Here is a 19962-nt window from a genome sequence, read left to right on the forward strand (position 1 = left end):
AAAAGAATTGTAAAGAAATACTTTTTGTGCAAACATTACATAAACATCAGAGGGACTAATTTTACTCCACTTTGAGGCTTATTTATAGATTCGGGTGACTCAAACGATAGCAAAACAGGCCAGCAGAGCTGCTTCTTTGACTCATGTCAGTGTATCTTCTCTGGGATTGCCTCCCCTCTTCACTCTCCTTTCTAGGCTGAGGTCTCTGGCAAGTGCAGGAGCAGAAAGAGTTCCTTATGAAAGACTGACCACCTTTCTGTAAAGAGGGCTTTCCCCATGCGCTGCAAGGTCATGTGGTTTCAGCTGCTGATACTGAATCAAATCCTGCTGATACTTACAAATCTGCTGCATCTAAGCCCAAGAGAATGGGTCCCTTTCTAGTCCCATGGATTCTATCAGACATGCCATGTCTTCCAGAAGCTATCTTTTCACTGCTCAAGCACCTAGTGACCTCTCATATTTCTGCTTCTTTTGGAACTAGAACTTATCTACTGAGTAGTAATATCACTGATATTTTTCTGGATTAAAAACAACCACCTGATTCCCTCAATGAGATTGTAATTATCTGCAGGGTAGGGACTGTCTCTTTGGCAGTGTCTATTACAGATTCTATGCACCCAGGTCAGTGTGTTGTAGTGGAAAGTCTCAGGAAGTACGTTAATTGAATGGTTACTGTATGGACTGAAAGATACATCCAAGGTTGGAAGATCTAGATTTGAATCTGATCTCTGCTGCATGAAGGTATGACAAATCATTTAACTTTCATGAGTTTCTGTTTCCTTATATCTAAAATAGGGATGGTAATATTTATCCTAAAGGCAGCTGCTATCTATTGTGCCCTTATATCTACTGGCACTTTGTGCCAGCTGCTGTTTCTAAGTACTTTAAATGTATCTGCTCATTTGATGATCACACCAGCCTTAAGATGCTGATGCTATTATTTGGGGGATGTGTGTGGAGCCCCTTGGCACACAGGATCTTAATTCCCCTACCAGGGATGGAACTCACACCCCCTGCCGTGGAAGTGTGAAGTCTTAACCACTGGACCACCAATTAAATCCCAAGATGTTGGTGCTGCTATTAATTCCATCTTACAGATGGATACACTGAGGTTCAGAAATGCTCAGAGATGTTAGGTAACTTGTTGCAGGCCACACAATAAAGAGAGGAAGAGCAAAAAAAAAAAAAAAGAGAGAGGAAGAGCAAATTTAAATCCAGGCAGTCTATCACCAGAAAACAACCATTTTTTTTTAACACTTTAAAAAATAATACTTTAAATTAATTTTTATTGGCTGTGCTGAGTCTTCATTGCTGTGCAGGCTTTTCTCTAGTTGCGGCATGTGGGGGCTACTTTCAGGATGTCATGCTCAGGCTTCTCATTGTGGTGGCTCCTCTTGCTGCAAAGCACAGGCTCCAGGGTGCAGGCTTCAGTAATTGAAGCTTCCAGGCTCTAGAGCAAAAGCTCAGTTGTGGCACAGGAGCTTTGTTGCTCCGTGACATGTGGGATCTTCCCAGCTCAGGGATCAGATCTGTATCTCCTGCACTGGTGGGTGGATTCTTTACCACTGAACCACTAGAGAAGCCTGAAAACAACACTTTTAACTACTATGTCATTGTGTTTGCAGGATTTACCAGCTCATGGTGGGTGAGGAGCAAATGTATCCATATATGTGAAAATATTTTTGTAAATTGTAAGACAACACACAGGGGCTTCCCTGGTGGCTTAGCGGTGAAGAATCCTTCTGCCAATGCAGGGTACATGAGTTCCATCTCTGATCCAGGAATATCCCACATGCTGTGTGGAGCCCTAGAGTCCGTGCTCAGCAACAAGAGAAGCCAGCGCGACGACAAGCCCGCACACTGCAACTACAGTATAGCCCTGACTGACCACAACTAGAAAAAACCTGAGTGCAGCAATGAAGACCTAGTGCAGCCAAAAATAAATAAATTAATTAAAAAAATTTTTTTGATCGTTAAAAAAAAAGATCTCCCACCCAACTGTTATATATCCCTAGAAGTTTATTGAATCCTTTCTGGCTATGGCTGTTTTAAAATAAAAAATCTCCTTTAGTATTTGGATCCATAAAAACTGCATTATCTTATAAGACTTTTTCCCCTGAAAATGTGAGGGGGAAAAAAAGTCTTTTTTTCCAAATAAAAACACAATATGCTTTTTGAAAAAAATATAATAAAGATAATAAAAGTCCTCTATAATCCCACCATCCAAAGATAATCATTTTTACATTTTAGTTGTATCCTTCAACTTCTCTGCACATACACACTTTTTTGGCTTCCCTGGTGACTCAGACGGTAAAGAATCTGTCTGCAATGTGGGAGTCCCGGGTTCAATCCCTGGGTCAGAGAGATCCCCTAGAGAAGGAAATGGCAACTCACTCCAGCAGTCTTGCCTAGACAGAGGAGCCTGGTGGGCTACAGTCTATGGGGTGGAAAAGAGTCGGACAGGACTGAGTGACTAACATTTTCACTTTTTTAACTTCATAGTTTTTACAAGCTCATTTGATAATACCATTTTGTAATGTTTTTGAAAACCTGCCATACCATGCTCATAAAGATAGAGTTGGAGCTCCAGTTTTATCAGCAGCATGATATTCCACTTTATTGATTTGCTGTAATTTATTTATCTGAAATTTGAGATTATATTTGAATAGGTGGGGAATAAGTCCTCCCAATCTTTAATAGCTAGCCACGGAGACCAAAGATCTCAGAAAATAATCATGCTATATGTTAGGTCAATTGCTTTTAATTTTCAGTTGCATTAGGGAGGAGTTTGGTAATTATAAAGATCAATATAAGTAAAAAAATGTACATGAAGGGGGTTTACTTTTATAATGTCTGTCATTTTCTCTTTAATGTTATAACACTTGGCATGGTAGAAGCTCCTTCCTGTTTCTTAAGAAGCTAGTTTAACTTTCCTTTTGTGGTTTACAATGGGAAACACTTAAATTCAATTTCTAAGCAAATTTTTGTGACTTGCAAACTGTTTTGGGTAACTGTTTTGCAACCTACAAACTCCTTACTTTCATGGGTGCTGCATAGTGTACTTTAGCACGTGTTCATACTTTAGATCGTGTTCGATCCCTGGGTGGAGAAGATCCCCTAGGGTAGGAAATGGCTACCCACTCCAGTATTCTTGCCTGGAAAATTCCATGGACAGAGAAGCCTGGTGGACTACAGTCCATAAGGTCCCAAAGAGTTGGACAGGACTGAGCTGCTGAGTTTACACTTTACCTCCCCTGTGATCAAGAGCTGCGCTGTGCATGAAGGGGAAATGAGGCAACTGAATTCCATAAGCATTCTGCTCCCCAAATCATTTGCTCTCGGTTTATAGCACTCTGAGTGTCGGGGAGGGTGAGTGGGTGTGTACCAAAGAGAGGAACCCCAGTGGGGGAGGGGAGAGGGAGGGTCGTTTAGCAAGTTTCAACTTCTCTGAGCCTCAGTCTCTTTGTTGGTAAAACTAAGTTCCTTACGCTTGTCTAGTCTGACTCAGGAGGTTGTCTCAAGGGTCAAATTAGATTACATATGAAGATGGGATATCAATATTTAATAATAAAAAGTGATAATTACTATTATTAGGCCCTTGGCCTCCCAGTAGCTCAAGAATGAAATTGCACAGGCGGGGCTGCTCAATTCAGTTTTTGTTAACTGTTTTGAAATTCCCTGCATGAAAATGGCTAAGAACAAAAAGTAGGACCTCCTGCCTGTGACAGGTCCTAAACTCAAGATTTGTGGTTAGTTCTGTTCTCTTCGTCATCTAGCTAGGTGCTCTGCTTTATTCACTTTCAGGACTACTTGTTGCCATTTCATATGAAGGAATAGTAGATCACCTTTTCTTTGAAAGGGCAATGATATCTTGGCTCCTTTTATGTTCACATGGAAAATATTCGTGTCAGGTGTTGGTGATTATTTATCAAGCCAAGACCTGTATGGTTGGGCTGTCTTCAGCTTAGGTCATTGGTACATGGAGTTACAGTTGGAAAGCCCATTCTGGAATGGTTTTAGCTACCACTAGTACAAATCTTTTCCATGGGAATGGTCTTGATCCCTGTCTCCTGTACAATGTCATGAACCTCCGTCCATAGTACATCAGGCACTCTATCTATCAGATCTAGTCCCTTAAATCTATTTCTCACTTCCACTGTATAATCATAAGGGATTTGATTTAGGTCATACCTGAATGGTCTATTGGTTTTCCCTACTTTCTTCAATTTAAGTCTGAATTTGGCAATAAGGAGTTCATGAGCTGAGCCATAGTCAGCTCCCGGTCTTGTTTTTGCTAACTGTATAGAGCTTCTCCATCTTTGGCTGCAAAGAATATAATCAATCTGATTTCAGTGTTGACCATCTGGTGATGCCCATGTGTAGAGTCTTCTCTTGTGTTGTTGGAAGAGGGTGTTTGCTATGACCAGTGTGTTCTTTTGGCAAAACACTATTAGCCTTTGCCCTGCTTCATTCTGTATTCCAAGGCCAAATTTGCCTGTTACTCCAGGTGTTTCTTGACTTCCTACTTTTGCATTCCAGTCCCCTATAATGAAAAGGACATCTTTTTGGGGCGTTAGTTCTAAAAGGTCTTATAGGTCTTCGTAGAACCCTTCAACTTCAGCTTCTTCAGCATTACTGATTGGGGCATAGACTTGGATTACTGTGATATTGAATGGTTTGCCTTGGAAACGAACAGAGATCATTATGTCATTTTTGAGATTGCATCCAAGTACTGCATTTCAGACTCTTTTGTTGACCATGATGGTTACTCCATTTCTTCTAAGGGATTCCTGCCCACAGTAGTAGATATAATGGTCATCTGAGTTAAATTCACCCATTCCAGTCCATTTTAGTTCGCTGATTCCTAGAATGTAGACGTTCACTCTTGCCATCTCCTGTTTGACCACCTCCAATTTGCCTTGATTCATGGACCTAACATTCCAGGTTCCTATGCAATATTGCTCTTTACAGCATCGGATCTTGCTTCTATCACCAGTCACATCCACAGCTGGGTATTGTTTTTGCTTTGGCTCCATCCCTTCAGTCTTTCTAGAGTTATTTCTCCACTGATCTCCAGTAGCATATTGGGCACCTACTGACCTGGGGAGTTCCTCTTTCAGTATCCTATCATTTTGCCTTTTCATACTGTTCATGGGGTTCTCAAGGCAAGAATACTGAAGGGGTTTGCCATTCCCTTCTCCAGTGGACCACGCTCTGTCAGACCTCTACACCATGACCTGCCTGTCTTGGGTGGCCCCACACGGCATGACTTAGTTTCACTGAGTTAGACAAGGCTGTGGTCCATGTGATTACATTGACTAGTTTTCTGTGATTATGGTTTCAGTGTGTCTGCCCTTTGATGCCCTCTCAAAACACCTACCATCTTACTTGGGTTTTTCTTACCTTGGACTTGGGGTATCTCTTCACGGCTGTTCCAGCAAAGCACAGCCGCTGCTGTGTGGATCACAATAAACTGTGGAAAATTCTGAAAGAGATGGGAATACCAGACCACTTGACCTGCCTCTTGAGAAACCTATATGCAGGTCAGGAAGCAACAGTTAGAACTGGACATGGAACAACAGAGTGGTTCCAAATAGGAAAAGGAGTACATCAAGGCTGTATATTGTCACCCTGCTTATTTAACTTATATGCAGAGTACATCATGAGAAACTCTGGGCTGGAAGAAACACAAGCTGGAATCAAGATTGCCGGGAGACATATCAATAACCTCAGACATGCAAATGACATCACCCTTATGGCAGAAGGTGACAAGGAACTAAAAAGCTCTTGATAAAAGTGAAAGAGGAGAGTGAAAAGGTTGGCTTAATGCTCAACATTCAGAAAATGAAGATCATGGCATCCGGTCCCATCACTTCATGGGAAATAGATGGGGAAACAGTGGAAACAGTGTCAGACTTTATTTTTGGGGGCTCCAAAATCACTGCAGATGGTGATTGCAGCCATGAAATTAAAAGACACTTACTCCTTGGAAGGAAAGTTATGACCAACCTAGACAACATATTCAAAAGCAGAGACATGACTTTGCCAACAAATGTCCATCTAGTCAAGGCTATGGTTTTTCCAGTGGTCATGTATGGATGTGAGAGTTGGACTGTGAAGAAAGCTGAGCACCAAAGAAGTGATGCTTTTGAACTGTGGTGTTGGAGAAGACTCTTGAAGTCCCTTGGACTGCAAGGAGATCCAACCAGTCCATTCTAAGGGAGATCAGCCCTGGGTGTTCTTTGGAAGGAATGATGTTAAAGCTGAAACTCTGGTACTTTGACCACCTCATGCGAAAAGTTGACTCATTGGAAAAGACTGATGCTGGGAGGGATTGGGGGCAGGAGGAGAAGGGGACGACAGAGGATGAGATGGCTGGATGGCATCACTGACTCCACGGACGTGAGTCTGAGTGAACTCCAGGAATTGGTGATGGACAGGGAGGCCTGGGGTGCTGCGATTCATGGGGTCACGGAGTCGGACACGACTGAGCGACTGAACTGAACACAAATTTTCTCTTTTTACAATGAGGAAACTGAGACCCAGAGAATCTAAATGTCTTGTTCAATGCCAAAGGTTGACAGGTGATAGTGTGCTTGAAATCCATTCTTCTGTGACATCCTCTCTTATTTTTATAAAATGTGTTGCAAAGATGACATAAAACTTCAGAATCCAAGACTACTTGGAGCATGATCCTAAAGTTAACCTACACAGAAAGCTAAGGTCTGAAAAGTGATAGGTAAGAATTTGGGGTTCTGGTGGATCAGGACCAGCTCGGCCAGGCTCAGTATTCTCCGCCTCTATCTGCTTCTCCTCCCCATTTCCTCCGCTACCTTGCTAGCCCCACCCTTTTCAGGTGGCCCCGCCACTTCCTGGTAGCCCAGCTCCCACCCCACCGCAGGAGGAACCAATGTTCGTGGGCTCTGGGGTCCACCGGATCTTTCTCGCTCAGACTCTCCGCAGCGGTGACTCGGCAGCGGCGTCTCGCGTCATCAGTGACAGCCCCGATTCTTGCTACGCTTTGCGTCGCTCTTCCAGGAGCAGTCACCTCCTCCTTGGCAAATAGTCCTCGGTGGGGTCCGAATTCTTGGATAATAGGAGAGGGGAAGCAAGAGAAGTTGCAGTCTGGGAACGCGGGACCGACAAGCAGAGAGAGATAGGGCCCTAAGTTTCTGTGATAGTGTGCAAAGTTAGTTAAAAACTCCTTCCCACCTAAGATCCCTCCGCCTGCAGTAGCGGTGGTGAGGCCGAGGGAGCCGCCATTTTGGATGTTCGGTTCCTGCTGCCACTGCTGCCACCGCCCCCGGAGCTGCTGGTTTCATTCGAGGTTTCGGGCCGGTGAGTGTCAGTCGCGGCGCGAAGAGAATACTTCTTGTTTTACTCTTTGCCTGCCGGGAGCTCTCGGCCGGAAGTTTCCTGTCTATCCCAGGGGTCCGGTCCCAGATCGTGGAGGGTGAGAAGAGAGGACAGAGACTGGGCCAGGAGGGGCCGGGAGCACAAGGGTTGTTCATACTTCTTGAGGGCCAGCCCCGAGGCCTCAGACCCGGAGGCTCCGCACGCGGCTACGTCTGTGTTATGGCGTTGCCCGGCCGGTACGGGCCTCCTTGCACCCATTGACTTTCTCAGGCTGCACTCCTCCTTTGAGGACTCATTGAGAGAGCCTGGGGTTAGCGGGGCGGGTCCCACCTCCGCGTGTCTTCTGTTTGCCACGTATCAGTGTTCTTGTATCTTGCATCCTAGTCAGGTCTTTCGTGAAACTCTCTTCTGTATTCCCAAATGCTCGGTTAGTTAATCGTTGTCTGCATCCGCATTGCCGTTCTCTTTGAACTGGACGTCGGCCTCGCCTCTCTCTAACCTTCCAACCAACTTCTTTCCCAATTTTCTGGGGTTCCCCCCGTCTTTTTCTTAAACTCACCTGCGAATGCATTGGTTACCCTTCTCTCAAAGTCCTAATCCTGCAGGCATCAGTTATTAATAATTCTCCCGATTTTCTTGGCGGCTTGACAGAGTCGGGACCGTTGGTTGTGTTTCTCAGTTAGGGTTTGGTGTAGGAGAGTCGTCGAACCACTCGCTCAAGAGTGTGCTTCAACAGTACGTGTTTATAAAGCTGAGTAAAGGGTTTTGGGGGGGAAGGTGGTAGGAAGAGGCTGTCAAATATTTTCTCATTTGTATTTTCTCATCCTTTCTTGGGCGGAACACGTAGCTTCTGGGTACTTTTGGACACTTAACATATTTTTCTTAATGCTGTGTATCCCTGCCCAGGGCAGTCTGCCTCTGAAAAAGAATCTTAGTCTGACATTGGTAGAAGGGAAAGTAACCTTTTTTAGATACTGTAGGGATTAGTTAACAGAAGAGAGGAGTGAAGATTTCTTAGTGATTTTAACTTTCAAGTGGTTTGTACAGTAGTGTTCTTCGCTGATTAACTCCGAAAAAATACTTGGATTGACTTCTTGTATGTTATTTTTCTGGGGATAGTTGAATTTTAGATATTCACTTTTACTGTTCCCCATAATGCTTATCATACTGTATATGCTTTAACCTTTGCTTTAAAAATATAGACTCTCCAGACCCATAATTTCACCACTTTCATTCTATTCTTGAGGTATGTTTGCAGTATAGTATACTTGAATAAAAAGCATTTCACTGTAATTCACTGATTATTTCCTATAATTCAAGTTAGATGAGTGTGACTGAGTCACCTCTGTTTCACCTCAGCCTGGGTTTTCACATCTGCAAAAGAGAGATGTAAATTATTTGAGATGGTACCCTAGTGACTGCTGAAACTTAAATTTATAACTTGAACTTGACCAAATCTTTCAATACTTGAAATCCTAATTCCTGTATAAGTGCATTATTCTTATCAGGTTATTATCAGGTAGATAAATTCCTGTACTAGTCATATGATGCCTCAGTAGAAGAGTGAATGTTTCATTGTAAATAGTGTTCTTGGTATTTGTTTTCAGGAGACTTTCCAAAAATGTTTTATTTACTGTTTGTATATTTACTTTAAAGCCATGGAGTCTCTTTTTGGTTTAAAGGGCTGTCTAACAAGATAAATGGAATCCTCACTCATATACGTGGGCTTCCCTGGTGCTCAGATGGTCAAGAATCTGCTCACCATTCGGGAGACCTGGGTTCAATCCCTGGGTTGGGAAGAGTCCTTGGAGGAGGAAATGGCAACCCACTCCAGTATTCTTGCCTTGGAGAATCCCCATGGGCAGAGGAGCCTGGTGGGTTGCAAAGAGTTGGACACGACTGAGTGACTAAACACAGCAGCACTCATATACTGGGTATACCCTTGTAGTTGCTACTGAAATGTTCATTTCTGAGTTACACTATCAAATACTCCCAGTATTAAATATTGGGAGAGCTATCAGATGGGTGTTAACTTAGTTCATTTCAGGGTATTAAGTACTGCTATTTAAACGTCATTCATTCTTGGGTAGTTTGCATGCAGTTGGAGAAAGCATCCTTTTGCCTTGCAAATGATAAGTGTTTATTTTAGTGCACTTTCGATTGATCATACTTGAATGTCTACTTGGTCTAAGGGATTGTTGGGGTTCCATACTTGAAATAAACATTGTTTAGGAAACCTTAATTTCTTTTGGAGCAGTTGCTTGTTCTTTGATTTGTTTCACTGACAGCAGTTCTAGATTTGAAGATGAATTTTAGAGTGAAAATATAAAGTACGAAAATTGTCAGCAATGTTTTGGTGATATTTCATCATACTATTTATTTTTAAAAGTGGTCTTGAGTCGAGATTAGTCGTGTGCAAAAACAAAAACTTATGTTTTTATGTGATTAGTAATAATACTATGCAGATTGAAAAAGTTGAAGGAATATTTTCCAAAAGATTATTTTTAATTAAAAAAATGGAATTGGGAAAACACATACCAAAACAGATTATCAAAATGCTTAATCTCCTTATTCGCATTTGATGAGGATTTAAAAATTTTGTGTATACAGCATGATGTAATTGATATCAAAACTTTAAAACTAATTTGGATTCAGCTTCAGAAAGTGTAAAACTATTACCTTTTTTCAACCTGCAGCAACTTGTTTTATCTGTTTTAGGTGCTTGTCTTTCAGTCTTCCTTTATGAATTGTTTCCAGTTCTTGATTTTGACTTTCATCCTTTTGTTACTTGTTCAGTTTCTTTCATGCAGGATGATGTTACAGTAGCTATGTGTTTGTTGCTCAGTAGTGTCCGACTGTTTGCTACCCCATCAACTAGCCCGCCAGGCTCCTCTGTCTGTGGAATTCTCCAGGCAAGAATACTGGAGTGGGTAACCATTCCCTTCTCCAGGGGATCTTCCCGACCCAGGGACCAAACCCAAGTCTCCTGCATTGCAGGCGAATTCTTTACCACCTGAACCACCAGGGAAGCCCATTAAAGTAGTAAGCAGTTTTAAAATTAAGAGAACGTATAGATTTATGTAAGCGCTTGTATTTGTTGGCTTACAGGTTTTGAAAGTCATTTTTGGCAAAAAGTATTAGGATTCTTTCATTTGCCTTTTTGTATAGAAAATTTTGTTTCAGTAAAGGCATCATTTCTACATTTAAAGTACATAAATAAGGTTTTTCTTCACTGAAGGAGTCATTGAAAATACTTAATTTGCTATGAATTCTGGTCACTAGAACAATCTCTTGTCAGAGTTTGAAGGGTCCAGAAGTGGAAGAAAAAAAACCCCCACACTTGCCAAACTTGTTGAGTCAGTATTAACTAACACTTTTGTACAAAAAGGGCAAAGGTTAGGATAATATGATTAAAATGAGAAATGCTTTTTTACTAGGTACTTTGAAGTTTAGCCTTTTTTGGTGGGGTTTTGTTTTGAACTACTCAAACTATTGGAGAAGAAAATTAATGAGTTATAAATGTTGCCAGTGAAAAACAGGCTTAGAAAGAAAAAGGATTTTTTTTAAAGGATGAAGAAAACATATGTGACCTTTGTACTTTTATTAATAATTAAAGACATCTTAAAGGCAAGTAGTTTTCGCCCCCCTTTCTTTGTTGTTACAGTGTACCAGTCCCAGTGTAACCTGATAATCCGTTGCTTTGCTCACTCCAGTTTGCATGCGTAGCTGATTGTGTTGGGCTGAGCATCCTAGGCTGTGCAGCTTGTCTGGCTTTGAGATTAATGTTATAGATTCTTAGAAAGAGCAAATATGAGAAGGACATGTACTTATTAATCTTTGGAGATGTAAAACATTTGTAGTCTCCTTGTCAATGTTTGGGTTAAAATTAAGACTGTCACAGCATAGATGGTGTACACTATTTGATCACAAGATTTAACTTGTGTAAATCATCACAGTACAACTCAAAAGAAGTTCCACTAGTGTTTTTACATCTCAGTTTAGTTTTTGCTTGCTAAACCTCACTCTTGGGAAATTGCTCAGTTTCAAGCTAAAGAGAAGAAGGGAAGTTAATCTTTTAAATTCCTTTCTAAAGTCTACACAAGAGATTCCTTTCCCACTTTTTGAAATTTTTGAAAACATGATACTTTTAAAATATGGTGAAAATACTGGTTTGAGATGGATGGGGAAACTAATGAAGAAACAGGTACACTGTGTAGAGTTAATTGAATCTTTGTAGTTATTGTTAGGGCTTTTGGGGTCTGAATATTGAAGGAAAACTATTGTAAGAAGAAAGAGCCTTGGGATTTCCCTAGTGGACCAGTGGTTAAGACTCTTTGATTGCACTGCAGGAGGCTTGGGTCCAATCCCTTGTTGGGGAACCAAGATCCTGGATGCGTCATGGTGTGGCCAAAAAAAAAAAAAAGAAACAAAAGAAGAAGGAAGAGCCTCTTTTTCTGATAGTCGCTCAGTTGTGACTCTTTGCCACACCATGGACTGAAACCTGTCAGGCTCCTCTGTCCATGGAATTAATTTTCCAGGCAAGAATACTGGAGTGAGCTGCCATTTCCTACTCCAGGGAATCTTCCTGACGAAGGGATTGAACTTGTGTCTGTTTTGTCTTCTCTGTTGGCAGGTGGGTTCTTTACCAGTGAGCCACCTGGGACTCCTTTCTGTTTGTTAGTATTCAATCAATGTATGTGACCTTTAAAAATGTGTATTTCTGTCAGTGAAGGCATGGGCACTGTATTTTCTTTAGAAGCTTTACACGGTGAAAGTTTAATAAATGGCGTTCATTATTTAAGAAAGTAGAATGAGGAAGTTGCTTATGATTTGACTCTACTATCATTTGGTTGTGTTATTTTATTTATGCACACTGAACTTTTGTTGTTCCTTGAATACTTAAGTGTTCTTTCATTCATTATACCTGTTCTGCTTATACCTGGAATGCTTTTCTTTCTCCTTTCCAACTAGTGAATCTATTTTTTCTTCCTCTCTACCCCAGGCAAAGGATTGTAGTTGTTTTTTTTTTTTTTTAATGTTTGTGGAATTGTTTACTTGTTCTGATCTTCAAAGGACAAGAACTATCTAATTTATGGCATCCCTAGTACATAGCACATGTGTGCATGCAGAGTCCTTCAGCCGAGTCCGACTCTGTGACCCCATGGACTGCAGCCTGCCAGGCTCCTCTGTCCTTGGGATTCTCCAGGCAGGAATACTGGAGTGGGTTGCCATGCCCTTCCTTCAGGGGATCTTCCCCACCCAGGGGTCAGACTCAAGTCTCTTGTGTCTCCTCTGTAGCAGGCAGATTCTTTATCCACTGAGCCACATGGGAAGCTCATAGGAGTTTACTGCAGGTCATTTACTTGTGACTGATAGAGTTGATGTTATTGAAATTTATTTTCAGATTTAGAACATATACAAAACCTTATCTGTGTGTCTTTGGAAATATTATTTAGATATTTAATTCCAAAATGGATATTTTCCTTTTCTACTTGTAATTTACTCAGACCCTTTGTTATGCCGAAATTTCAAGTGACAGCAAAGAAATTTGCTCTGCCTGCCATCTTTTTTCTTTCTTTTGAATACCTGTTATGTAATTCATTATGCTCAGGGGGCTAATAGTAAGCTGAGAACTTCAGTCTTTTTCCTCAAAATGGGAATATGTTGATAGTTTAGTGATTTGTTATTGACTTTCCTACTGTTTTTGAAGACTCTACTTTAACAGTGCTGAGGCGTTTTTTAAAAAGTTCTTAATCTGTTTAGAAAACAATAGATGTCCACTGTAATAAATTAAAAAAAAACTAAAGACACACTTGAAAAAAGAACTGTTCATTTCTCCAACCGCTTTGTTACTACTCCCCAACCGTTTTACCTGGTTTTGAGTATACTTCAGTATCTCTCCCTGCTTGGTTCAGTACTGTATATACATCAGTGTACATACATGGGGTGCTTCGCTTTTGCAAAGGGGCGATCATACTTTTTATGTTATTCTGTAACTGAAACTTTTCTCAACACATCACGGTCAGTAAGTATAATGCTACCTTGTTTTTAGAGGGGTGGGATGGAAGGGTGGAAGGGAGGCTCAAGAGGGAGGAGATACATGTATACTTACAGTTGATTCATGTTGTTTTACAGCAGAAACCAACATGGCATTGCGATTATCTTCAGTTAAAAAAAGGAAACCCTATTATGTCTCACAGTGTGGATGTACTCTACATAGTTTTCTCAGTCATTTTCTTGTATACATTTAGGCTGTTTCTAGATTTTTGCGCTACAAACAGTAGTGCACGAGACATCCTTTGACACGTCTCTGTATTTGCTGATGCTCTTATTTCTACAGAGTCGAATCTCTTGGGTGGGATTTCTGAGTTAAAGGGGTTATATTTTCAGCGTTACTGTTGCCAGATTACTCTTTTAGTAGGTTGTCGTAATTTCCATCTCCACCAGCAGTGGGTTCTCCATAATGTCACATCTTTAGGTGACATTACTTAATTTTATTTTTGCTGGTCTGCTAGTTGCTAAATGTTTTCTCAGTTTTGTCTTAATTTTAATTTCCTTGATTACTGCTGAAGCTAGTCTCTTTTAATATGTTTTGTGGTCTTTTTACTGTGAATTGCCTGTTCATGCCCTTGCTTCATTTTTCTTTTTCTCCTATCTTGCAGGAACATCTTATGGTATATTAATTCTTTGTTGTATAACACATGAACTTATTAATCTAGAGTTAAATTTTATCTGATATAAAGTAAGGGGTCTTATATGATTTCTTTTGTATAGAGAGCCAGCTGTGTCCAGACTAAATAAACCATCTTTTCTTCAATGAATTAAGTGCTGCCTTATCATCTGTTAAGTTCCCATATATGTCTGCTCTATTTCTGGATGTGCTGTTTGACTCTTCCTGTACCATTATTTTACTGTTTTGAATATCGTAGCTTTATATAGAAAGTTATGCTCTGTTAAGAAGAGCTCCTGTCACTGTACTTTTCAGTTTTTTTGACTATTCATAAATATTTATTCTTATCTGTATTGGTTGAATATAATTCTGTTGAGTTCAGAAAGCCTCAAAAAAGCCAAGTCAGTGTTTCAAATTGCACTATATTCATGTATTAATTTTGGAAAGCCTGATATTTTAAAATGATAACTTTTCCATATTACTATGTTTCCATTTATTGAGGTCTTATTTTAGTTTCTTCAGTAAAGATTTCATAGATTTAATAGTTGTCTTCATCTAGTTCATGTACCTTTCTTGCTAAATTTATTCCTAGATATTTTACAGTTTTTGACTCTCTTATCAGTGGGACTTCAACCCTGCCCCCCGCACCCCCCCCCCCCCGCCATTTCTAACTAATGTCAAACATAGGTTAAAAATGAGTCTTTCATTTCCTATAGACCGGTGCTTCTCCTCCCCACCCACTTCTTGGCTATCTCAAATGAACAGAACTTGGATTCGTGAAGAATATGCTAGGGAAAGTTTGTTGTCTTAGTATTAAGTTACTTTCTCATATTTTATAAAGTCATCTGTAGAAAAGTGCCCATAGATAACTGTGACTCTGTTCTTTTAGGAGGAGTGCCATCTCTTTATTTTGAAAGTTTGCAGTTTTGCTTTATTTATCCATTCTTGCGGTTTTTGTTAATTTGAATCTTTAAAGCAAGAATTCTCAAATTATGCATGTTCATTATATGAAAGCTATCAAAATATGTGGAAGTTAAAGCACCTATATTCACATGAGGTATAGATATCTCCCTTAAGATTTATCTTACCCTTTCAGTTCAATTCAGTGCAGTCACTCAGTCGTGTCTCACTCTTTGCGACCCCATGGACTGCAGCACGCCAGGCCTCCCTGTCCATCACCAACTCCCAGAGCTTGCTCAAACTTGTGTCCATCAAGTCGGTGATGTCATCCAACCATCTCATCCTCTGTTGTCCCCTTCTCTTGCCTTCAATCTTTCCCATCATCAGGATCTTTTCCAGGGAGTCAGTTCTTTGCATCAGGTGGCCAAAGTATTGGAGTTTCAGCTTCAGTATCAGTCCTTCCAATGAATATTCAGGACTGATTTCCTTTGAGATGGACTGGTTGAATCTTCTTGCAGTCCAAGAGACTCTCAAGAGTCTTCTCCAACACCACAATTCAAGAGCATCAGTTCTTTGGTGCTCAGCTTTCTTTACAGTGCAACTCTCACACCCATGCATGACTACTGGCAAAACCATAGCTTTGACTAGACAGACCTTTGTTGGCAAAGTAATGTCTCTGCTTTTTAATATGTTGTCTAGGTTGGTCATAACTTTCCTTCCAAGGAGTAAGCGTCTTTTAACTTCATGGCTGCAGTCACCATCTACAGTGATTTTGGAGCCCCCCCAAATAAAGTCTGTCACTGTTTCCACTGTTTCCCCATCTATTTCCCATGAAGTGATGGGACTGGATGCCATGATCTTCGTTTTCTGAATGCTGAGCTTTAAGCCAACTTTTTCACTCTCCTCTTTCACTTTCATCAAGAGGCTCTTTAGTTCCTCTTTGCTTTCTGCCATAAGGGTGGTGTCATCTGCGTATCTGAGGTTATTGATATTTCTCCCAGCAATCTTGATTCCAGCTTGTGCTTCATCCAGCCCAGCATTTCATATGAGAGTACATCTTAACCTTTCAGTTCAGTTCAGTTCAGTTCAGTTGCTCAGTCGTGTCCAACTCTTTGCAACCCCATGAATCGCAGCACGCCAGGCCTCCCTGTCCATCACCAACTCCCTGAGTTCACTCAAACTCACGTCCATCGAGTTGATGATGCCATCCAGCCATCTCATCCTCTGTCGTCCCCTTTTCCTCCTGCCTCCAGTCCCTCCCAGCATCAGAGTCTTTTCCAGTGAGTCAACTCTTTGCATGAGGTGGCCAAAGTACTGGAGTTTCAGCTTTAGGATCATTCCTTCCAAAGAACACCCAAGACTGATCTCCTTTAGAATGGACTGGTTGGATCTTCTTGCAGTCCAAGAGACTCTCAAGAGTCTTTTCCAACACCACAGTTCAAAAGCATCAATTCTTCAGCACTCAGCCTTCTTCACAGTCCAACTCTCACATCCATACATATTTTACTGGAAAAACCATAGCCTTGACTAGACGGACCTTTGTTGGCAGTCGTGTCTCTGCTTTTGAATATGCTATCTAGGTTGGTCATAACTTTCTTTCCAAAGAGTGTCTTTTAACTTCATGGCTGCAGTCACCATCTGCAGAGATTTTGGAGCCCCCCAAAATAAAGTCTAACACTGTTTCCACTGTTTCCTCATCTATTTCCCATGAAGTGATGGGACCAGGTGCCATGATCTTCGTTTTCTGAATGTTGAGCTTTAAGCCAACCTTTTCACTCTCCTCTTTCATCAAGAAGCTTTTTAGTTCCTCTTCACTTTCTGCCATAAGGGTGGTGTCATCTGCATATCTGAGGTTATTAATATTTCTCCCGGCAACCTTGATTCCAGCTTGTGCTTCTTCCAGCCCAGCGTTTCTCATTATGTACTCTGCATATAAGCTAAATAAGCAGGGTGACAGTATACAGCCTTGATGTACTCCTTTTCCTGTTTGGAACCAGTCTGTTGTTCCATGTCCAAAGCTTATCTTTAAAAAAATTAAGATTTTATTTGAAGCATTTTGTGACCGTTTTTGATAATTGAGGCCTCTATGGTATATCTTTGCTAATATTAGGGTTAAGAGTGAAAATTTGCTTTTTATTTTATTTGTGTCAAATTGATCATGCTCATCTGTCATTGTTTATTTGGGCTTTATTACTTTTCACATGAATTAGGATGACTGAATTGTTCAGTAGACATACTTACATTTATATATATCTAATTTTAAAATCTCAGGTTTGGTGAGTTTTTCTTATGAATAATTAAGCCTAAAAGAAGATTCTTATAACACAGTTGAGGGACAGTTGAGCTTAAGATCTCATAGAGGGATACCAGGTGACTGCTTAGACAGAGTATGGTAATATCCTAATGTGGTCACACATTTCACAGCCTTCCCCTTGAAGATCCAGAAATTCCATTTTAGTATTTCACCTAGGAATGATTCATCCTGATCAGACTCACTGATGTGTAAGTTAGGATAACAGTGTTGTAATTCATAAGGGGTTGCACTTTTCTATTGAATTACCTGTATCTACTTTGTGGGGTCCTCTGTTCCTTGTATGGAGGTGTTTGGGAGGCACAGTGCTTCAGAAGGTGATTAATAATCAGAAAGTTGCACTGTGAGCTTGAAACCAGATCCTATAAAGTTGGATGGGCTTGAGTGTTTTATCATTCTAGGCCAAGGCCAAACTTGAAAGAACTGTCCCTGTCCGGCAAGGGTGTTTTGCCTCTCCAGAGACCAAAATACTTATCCCCAGATTTAATCTCTTCTATTCAAACAGTGGTGTATTAACACTGGCCACCCCTTTTTCTTCACTCTGTAGAACAGCTCCTTTCTATGAACACATTTCTTCATACAGGGGAAAGAGATGTGTGCTGCTTTCCCCTCCCTGCCCACTTTACCCCAAAGAAAGAAAACCACAAAGACACAGACAGTGAGAGAGCCCAGCTAAGTCAGATTAATGACAGATAGTGTCTGTATTGGAGAGGGAAATGGCATCCCACTCCAGTACTCTTGCCTGGAAAGTCCCATGGGCAGAGGAGCCTGGTAGGCTACAGTCCATGGGGTCGCATAGAGTCGGACACGACTGCGTGACTTCACTTTCACTTTTTCACTTTCGTGCACTTGAGAAGGAAATGGCAACCCACTCCAGTGTTCTTGCCTGGAGAATCCCAGGGATGGGGGAGCCTGGTGGGCTGCTGTCTATGGGGTCGCACAGAGTCGGAAATGACTGAAGCAGCTTAGCAGCAGCAGTGTCTGTAAGATAAATTGTAAAGTAAAAGTCTGATTGAAGCATAATACTGTTGATTAGTTTGGTTTAAGTTTCTTACTATTAAACTTTCTTACTATTTTGGTCATGGTAGTTTTACAAGTTTTAAATATACTAAAGCAATTCAAATAGACATATGAGATAAAAATCTGAAATAAGGGTTTTGTGTGGAGTGTAATTTGAAAGTATAGGTCATATGGAGAGTGAGAGAGAGAAAGCAAGGCAACTTCTTTCGGAGGGTTTTGCCCAGTGTTAATTTGGGTCCCTTGAGCACTTTCAGCCATACTTACAAGTCTGTGATTGGTGGTAAAGTTAACAGAAATCTTAATTTCTTTTCTTACTGTTTATCAAGAAAGATTTCAAGTATAGTGGGTGGCTAGAAAAGGAGATAATTTTCATATTGAAAAATCACTTTTAATTTGGGGTTTCTTTTTAGATTTAGAGCTCAAATACCTTTAAGTTTAGAGGAAGCAGGATCAGATAGCAGTGGGAGTCCCACCCTTTATGTATTTGACTGTTGGCTGTCAGCTCAGCGCTCACAGCCAGGGAGTGTGAGGTCAGAAGTGGGAAGAGAGTTAACCAAGTAGATAGAATAGAGGACTGGGTTAAGACCTGATGCCTTTTCTATAGCTGTTAGTGAGTATCCAGTGCACTTTATTTTGTATTCTCTGGAAAGGACAAGTACATTTTCTTTAAATAAGGGTCTTCTACTCTTTAGAATTCAATAAATGCAGTATTCAGTTCCTACTCTTCAAGGCAAGGGGAATATAAGGATTAATAAAATAATGAAGAATCAGGCTTTAGGGAGCTTATATGTGAGTGGGAAAAAAAGGTATTTCAGAGAAAAAAAAAAGAGGTGATCATGGCTTGGAGATGGTATTGATGGTTTTATCCCACAAAGAGTTTTGTGGAAATTTTGGAAAGTATTTTCTCCATTTCAGGGGTAAGATTTAGGTGAATTGGAACATTTCCTGTCTTTTTTTCCCCTGGTCTCTTCTAACTATTTAAATTTTTCTTTTCTATATGAAGCATTTATAGTTTTGATTACTTTGATATGTAAAATAATACTAATTTAGTTTTAAGCTTCAAAACCCAATTTTGTTTTACCATTTTGGATAGAGATTTTTCCAAAGTGAATTTCATACTTCCTTTTTTTTCTGTTTTCATCCTTATTTATCAAATAACCATTAATTAAATAGAATACATTTATCCACAGCTCCTGTTCCTTAATAAATCAGACTTAATTTTTTTGTGTTTGCTTTTCATCCTTGTCCTGATAAGTGTTTTACTTTTTACTTTTAGTTTTTAAAAACATGACAAAGAGGGACATTTTATTTTGAAAACATGTATAATCATGTACATATAACACATGTGGATGTTTAGGCATTGACTGAAACCATTGAAATACTAAATGTGCTAGACGTACAAAGAGAAATTGACAAAAACATAATCATGGTAACAGACTTAAAGATATCTTTCTCAGTCTTTGATGGATCAGGAAGTTAAACAAATGAGAGTGGACAGTATTTGAACTATATAATTTTCAGAAATTGGTTATTCCATAGATACTGTTTTATTTTCATGTAACTGTTACCTTTAGTTTTTAGAGCAGCTTTATGAGATATACACAAAATTGTACATATTTAATGTATAACTTGGGCTTCCCTTGTGGCTCAGTGGTAAAAAATCCACCTGCCAGTGCAGGAGAGTTGGGTTCGATCCCTGGATTGG

General features: G+C 40.3%; 1 protein-coding gene across 1 annotated transcript in view; it reads left to right on the forward strand.

Annotated features, from left to right (window-relative positions):
- Positions 1 to 6864: 6864 nt before the first annotated feature.
- AP1G1 (adaptor related protein complex 1 subunit gamma 1) overlaps positions 6865 to 19962 on the forward strand; it is an 82339-nt gene continuing 69241 nt past the window's right edge. Inside the window, exon 1 of the mRNA XM_069548947.1 lies at positions 6865 to 7338. The gene's annotated coding sequence lies outside the window, so the exon portion shown is untranslated. The remainder of the gene's footprint in view (positions 7339 to 19962) is intronic.

Source organism: Ovis canadensis, chromosome 14 (assembly GCF_042477335.2).
Source record: "Ovis canadensis isolate MfBH-ARS-UI-01 breed Bighorn chromosome 14, ARS-UI_OviCan_v2, whole genome shotgun sequence".
Lineage (NCBI taxonomy): Eukaryota > Metazoa > Chordata > Mammalia > Artiodactyla > Bovidae > Ovis > Ovis canadensis.